This window comes from Nerophis lumbriciformis, linkage group LG13 (assembly GCF_033978685.3).
Source record: "Nerophis lumbriciformis linkage group LG13, RoL_Nlum_v2.1, whole genome shotgun sequence".
In the NCBI taxonomy this organism is placed as follows: Eukaryota; Metazoa; Chordata; class Actinopteri; order Syngnathiformes; family Syngnathidae; genus Nerophis; species Nerophis lumbriciformis.
The window spans coordinates 17,397,921-17,405,420 of record NC_084560.2 but is presented as its reverse complement, the minus strand read 5'-3'; the positions used below and the strand labels follow the sequence as shown (position 1 = coordinate 17,405,420).

Here is a 7,500-nt window from a genome sequence, read left to right as displayed (position 1 = left end):
GTGCCAAGGGGAGAGAGAGAAAAAGAAGCCCCTCTGGTTTAAATAAAGAGTGCAGGACAATTGATGGCAACTGTCTTTGTCAAGGAGGGGGGGTCATGCAAAAGTTAGCCCGCATCTCATCCCCTTCATCCACTGCGGGGTCCTGGAAACAATTGGCCAATGGCCGCCTCTGGGAATCATTCATTAGAGACGAGAGGGAGGCGTGCAGCGTGCACAATGTTCCATTCCAACATGTTGCTTGATTAGTGCGCGCATGTACAGTGTATATTGGAATGAGGTGTCAATAAGTCGACGTTTTTTCATCGACCATATACTCCCCTAGAATCGAATCTGTGACTGTGGTTTGATCACACAAATTCGGTTCTACAGGGTATATATAGACGACGGGAGGCGTCCCTACAGGATGCGGGAAAGAGGAGTTATGAGCATGCACGCGTGGAAGACTCTTTCAAAGGTCATGCACATGTGTGTGTGTGTGTGTGTGTTTCTGCAATCTCCTTGTTTATTTTGGCCCTATTATAATGGAGTTCCTTTCACTTGACGCAGGGGGGAACGTTGCAGTCCATGCAATTTATTAATATCGACCTTTTTTTTTTTTTTTTTAAATGCCAGAATTGGGTTTGCAATTTCATTATTTGCATAGTGTCGACGTATTTCCTTAATCTTGCACCCAGTTTCAATTGAACATATGATTATGTTGCAGCATATCTACACTAAACATGTCTTAATCACTGCACCCTTCATTATCTTAATGATATCCCATGGCATGTATTTGTTTTCTTCCACAAAAACAATGCAGTCCACTGGATCGATATCTTAATGATATCCTCCCACAATAGTTAAAACGCTGTTAAATATGTCCATGGCATGTATTTGTTTTCTTCCACAAAAACAATGCAGTCCACTGGATCGATATGAGGCCACTGCAGGTCACACCAAATCATTTAACAAAGTTAGACCCCAGAAAAAAATATTTTTCAGCCTCACTGACAGCTCAAAGGGAGCTCAAGCTCTCTTGTTGGTCATTAATATGAGCTCAGTGGCAGCCTTTTGAACAGCTTTGCATCCAAAAAAGCTTTAAAAGTGATGAATTATTCACCTATCAGAGTGGTCCAAAATATCACATAGCAAATAGTCAACATAGAAATAGTAGGCCAACTTTAAAAGCTGGAATGCTTATTCTTGAATTATTTATTTAAGTGACAAGCGGTAGAAAATGGATGAATGGATTGACTTTTATTGCAGGGAGGCAAACGTCTCCTTATTATGTGTAAATGTTTGATATTTATCTGTACATGCGCATCAAATGGTCGGTGATGCTGTGCGTAATCATTATGTATTTTACGCAAAATGACACTTTGCAGGCGAACTCAACCAAATCGCTTCCAAACTGAGTTTATTTGTGACGTAATAAAAGCACGGTCCTAATTGCATCCAGGTGTGTGTTTGCAGGAGACAGCCTGACCTGCTTTTCACCTTCCCCGGGCAGCACTTGGGACAGGTCAAAGCCGGGAAGCAGCACAAAAGAATGATGGAGTCAGCGTTTTTTTTTCCCACTCCAGACTGAAGAGCTCCAGGCTCTTTTGAGTCTTTTTTTCAAGGCTATTTGGGGGGTTTTATCAACTAAAAAAAAATAACAACTGTTAGAAATAACAGTTAGAAATAAAGTAAAGTTCAAATTTGAATGACAATAAAGTCTAAGTCTAACACTAAGTTAAAAGTGTTCAATCTACAAAATTAAGGAAATAATACCCATGCTAAATTCTGACCACGGTGGTTATTTTGCAGCAATTCAATTCAATTCCTGCTTGATATTAATAAAAAACTGCAAATTATAGGTTTCCATCTTATACAGGCCATGTTGTTAAATATTTTCAATATTTAGCTGACTTATTTATTTTGGGGGAATGCAAAAAGCAGAAAGCTATTGGAGAGCAATTAAATAAGCACATATGCATCGAAGTATAATGCAAAATAAAATAAAACAAAATCATGCAGTTTTATTTTAACAGGCCTCATTGGGATCAGTTAGTCCTTGTTAGACTATATTTATATTATTCACATGTGAATAATGCTGTATAATAGACTGTATTTATATTATTCACATGTGAATAATGCTGTATAATAGACTGTATTTATATCATTCACATGTGAATAATGCTGTATAATAGACTGTATTTATATTATTGACATGTGAATAATGCTGTATAATAGACTGTATTTATATTATTGACATGTGAATAATGCTGTATAATAGACTGTATTTATATTATTCACATGTGAATAATGCTGTATAATATACTGTATTTATATTATTCACATGTGAATAATGCTGTATAATAGACTGTATTTATATTATTCACATGTGAATAATGCTGTATAATATACTGTATTTATATTATTCACATGTGAATAATGCTGTATAATAGACTGTATTTATATTATTGACATGTGAATAATGCTGTATAATAGACTGTATTTATAGTATTCACATGTGAATAATGCTGTATAATAGACTGTATTTATATTATTCACATGTGAATAATGCTGTATAATAGACTGTATTTATATTATTCACATGTAAAAAAATACCAAAGTGTTTATTGTCTATTGTGAGCGAACTGTGGTGCTGAATTTCCCCCAGGGATCAATAAAGTACTTTCTATTCTATTCTATACTATTCTATAAAAAAAAAAGTCGATTTAATTATCACCAGCAGCACACGTCATCTGCAGAGGACCACCTCCAGAAAGCCCCAACTGCACTCAGGCAGGAAACTACATCCAGTCTCACTCCTATGACATCATCGCCATGCATGCAACAAACGATTAAAAAAAAAAAAAAAAGCCACTTTACCACGATTGCACCGGTACAGCGTCACCGGTACATATTGCATCGCGCCAGCCCCGAGTGCCCTGCATGGCCGCCGTCCGAGCCTCCATAGCTCCAAACTCCCTGGCCCATCTGGAGCCACTTGCCAGTACACAAAGAGAATTATATTTTGTCTCGTCAAGCCTACCCGCCACAAAGACAACTTTAATGGCGTCACGTGTTTCCTCGCAGCCACTCACCAGCGCGCGTCGGACCATAAATAATCCTCCAAAGTTGCACTTCCTCAATAATGGCTGCACAGCAAAGAGGGAAGGAAGGAATTAGGAATGAGGAAGGCAGGAAGTCACTGCTTGGGACACATGTCCACAATGGACCATTTTAGCACTTTTCTTCAATAGTTTTTATTATTATTATCATTATTCTTATTATCACTACTCCAGAAATGTTACATTTTTAGAGGGCCAGCTCCCAGTTGCTAACCTCTGGCCCAGCAATAATCTATGACTAAAATATAAATAAAATGTATAGGCCTATACATGAAAAAAAAATTGTTAATACAGGTATTGATATTAATCCAAAGGACGATATTATCGATGTTGGGGTTGACCTAAATGTTTTGCAAGCATACCCATAATAAATATAATTGTTAATAGGATACAAATGACAACAATAGCATTATCATGATAATAAATATTAACAACATGGTATGCACTACTGTTGCTATTATATTTATTTTCATTCTAATTGTTTTTATCCTTGTACTATTATTATTATGATAATTATTGTTATTATTAATAATAATAAATTATTATTAATAACATAATTGTTAGAGAAATGTCATATTTTTGATGAGCCAGCTACCTGTTGCTAACCTCTGCACTGGCAAAAAAATTATAATACTAGTTTTTGTTATCCTTATTACAGTAGTAATAAGGATAACAAAAACTAGTATTATGATATTAATAGCCATAGTAATAATCATTATGATAATCATAATAATAATCATATATAATGCAGAATATTAACAATATTATATTTATTATAATTATTATTCTCATTATAATAATAATTGTTTTTATCCTATTATTATTATTATTATTATTATTATTATTAATATAATTCTTAGATAAATGTCACATTTTTGATGAGCCAGCTACCTGTTGCTAACCTCTGGACCGGCAAAAAATCTGCATATAAAATATAGTTAAAATATTGCAGGCCTCCAGTGAACAACATGGTATCGGTAATAGATATTAGGATCGATCCACCAGTCAAACTCATTGACCTGAGTGCTTGGCTTTGTGATCTGGCCCATGATAATTATTATTACCTTAATAAGGATAACAAAAACTGGTAATATGATATTAACAGCCATAGTAATAATTATTATGACAGTCATAATAATAATCATAAATATTGCAGAATATTAACATTATTATATTTGTTATAATTATTATTATCATCATCATTATCATTGTTTTTATCCTTGTATTTTTATTATTATTATTATTATTATTATTATTATTATTATTATTATTATTATTAACATCATTGTTAGAGAAATGTCACATTTTTGATGAGCCAGCTACCTGTTGCTAACCTCTGGACTGGCAAAAAAAAATCTGCATATAAAATATAGTTAAAATTTTATAGGCTTCCAGAGAACCACGTGGTATCGGTAGTAGATATTAGGATGATCCACCAGTCAAACTCATTGACCTGAGTGCTTTGCTTTGTGAGCTGGCCCATGATAATTATTAGTACTTTAATAAGGAAAACAAAAACTAGTATTATGATATTAATAGCTATATCCATCCATCCATCCATGTTCTACCGCTTGTCCCTTTCGGGGTCGCGGGGGGTCGCTGGAGCCTATCTCAGCTGCGTTTTGGGCGGAAGGCAGGGTACATCCTGGACAAGTCGATTAATAGCTATATTAATAATGATTATGATAACCACAATAATAATCGTAAATAATGCAGAACATTAACAATATTATATTTATTATAATTATTATTATCATCATCATTATAATTCTTTTCATCCTTGTACTATTATTATTATTATTATTATTAATATTATTATTATTAATATTAATATTATTATTATTATTATTATTATTAACATAATTGTTAAAGAAATGTCACATTTTTGATGAGCCAGCTATCTGTTGCTAACCTCTGGACAGGCAAAAATCTGCATATAAAATATAGTTCAACTATGACAGGCCTCCAGAGAACAACATGGTATCGGTAATAGATATCAGCATCGATCCACCAGTCAAACTCATTGACTCATTGATTATTATTACCTTAATAAAGATAACAAAAACTAGTATTATGATATTAATAGCCATAGTAATAATGATTATGATAATCATCATAATAATCATAAATATTGCAGAACATTAACAATATTATATTGATTAAAATTATTATTCTCATCATCATTATAATTGTTTTTATCCTTGTACTATTATTTTCTTAGATAAATGTCACATTTTTGATGAGCCAGCTACCTGTTGCTAACCTTCTGGACCAGCAAAAAATCTGCATATAAAATATAGTTCAACTATCACAGGCCTCCAGAAAACAACATGGTATCGGTAATAGATTTTACGATCGATCCACCAGTCAACCTCATTGACCTGAGTGCTTGGCTTTGTGAGCTGGCCCATGATAATTATTATTACCTTAATAAAGAAAACAAAAACCAGTATTATGATATTAATAGCCATAGTAATAATGATTATGACAATCATAATAATAGTCATAAATATTGCAGAACATTAACAATATTATATTTATTATAATGATTATTATCATCATCATTATAATTGTTTTTATCCTTGTATTATTATTTTTTTTGTTGTTGTTATTATTATTATTATTATTATTATTATTATTAATAATAACAAAATTGTTAGAGAAATGTCACATTTTTGTTGAGTCAGCTACCTGTTGCTAACCTCTGGACTGGCAAAAAACCTGCATATAAAATATAGTTCAACTATGACAGGCCTCCTGAGAACAACACGGTATCGGTAATAGGTATTAGGATCGATCCACCAGTCAAACTCATTGACCTGAGTGCTTCGCTTATTAATAAGGATAACAACAACTAGTATTATGACATTAATAGCCCTGGTAATGATCATTATGATAATCATAATAATAATAATCATAAATAATGCAGATTATTAACAATATCATATTTATTATAATGTTCATTATATTGTTGGCATTATGAGAAATGTAAACAAATATTATGGACCAGCTACCTGTTACTAACATCTAGCCTGGCGAGAATCTATGTATAAAATATAATTAAAATATTTTTGCCTACTAAAAAACATGACATCATCTAAACTGATATTGGGATCGATCCACTCACCAATAGTATTGACGTTGACCCGACTGCTTTGCCAGCAGGCACATAATACAGTAATAATGGATAATTGAATAATAATAATAATAATAACATTTTTATTATTATTATATATTATTGTTGCTATATATTATCATCATTCTTGTTGTTTTTAATATTTCTATTATGTATAAGTATTATTTTTATTAAAATTAATTATGGATTTACTGTTATTACTATTATATTATTAGTGTAGCAGTAACCGTATTATAGTATTTATAGTTTTAATTTCATACAACATATCCATCTATTATCTTTAGCTATCATCCATATATCTTACACTTTATCCTGCATGTTTGTTTGTTTTCTTGCTTTGTCCACATGTATTCACACAAGTCAAACAAGTGGTGATTTCCTTTGGAACCGCATAAACACACACACACACACGCACACGCACCCGCACACACACACGGACGCACATACACGCTGGCTGCAGACGACTGTCCCCTATAAAACCAAGGAGTCACATGACCACGCGTCTCAGCCAATCAGAGCGCAGTTTCACTGGTCCAACGCGCCAGACTGTTGGACAACAGCGCCCCCTGCCGGAGATTAGCAGGTTGGCCCAGTTTCCCAAACCTCAACCACTGCTGGGAATAAACATGATCCCAGCAGAGCTAAATGTACAAATATGGACTTTAACGTTATAATCACCACTTAAAGGAGACAACTTCTCAAAGTTTGATTCAAGAATTGCTTTAAATAGTCAGACATGTGTGTTAATATGTTCTGTATTGGAGTAACTAATGCTTTTTTTAGGCTTCAAGTGCAGGCCTTTCCTCCAAAACATGTTTTTTTAGCATGAAACTAAACAATGATAATGTTTAAAAATGCGTCGTAGAAATCAGTAAATATTTCGTTTCTGCACTCATTTATTTGTAAATTAGAAGCATACTTTCATTCCTAATCAATGCACATAAAAGTAAGCTTATGAATGCATATATAATGTTTTAAAATGCACTTGCTGCGTCGTAGCAATCAGTAAATATTTCGTTTCTGCACTCATTTATTCGAAAAATTAAAAGTATACTTTCATTCCTAATCAATGCACATTGAAGTAAGCCTATAAATGCATACATTTGCTAAGTATGTAAAGAAATAAATGCCTAAGTGTGTAAAAAATATAAACAAAATTAAATGTGTGTATTCCCAGGCTGCGTCTGCTTTGCTTGCATGCAAGAGGCTCCATTTTGCCGCATTGCAGCAAGGCAGTAAATACTTTCGCAGCTGCCTGTCAGACAC

The 7,500-nt window shown here is 33.2% G+C and overlaps 1 protein-coding gene across 1 annotated transcript in view; it reads right to left on the bottom strand.

The window, feature by feature from the left end:
- hoxd4a (homeobox D4a) overlaps positions 1-240 on the bottom strand; it is a 2,670-nt gene extending 2,430 nt beyond the window's left edge. Inside the window, exon 1 of the mRNA XM_061971584.1 lies at positions 1-240. This exon is cut by the window's left edge and continues 744 nt beyond it. The gene's annotated coding sequence lies outside the window, so the exon portion shown is untranslated.
- Positions 241-7,500: the final 7,260 nt, after the last annotated feature.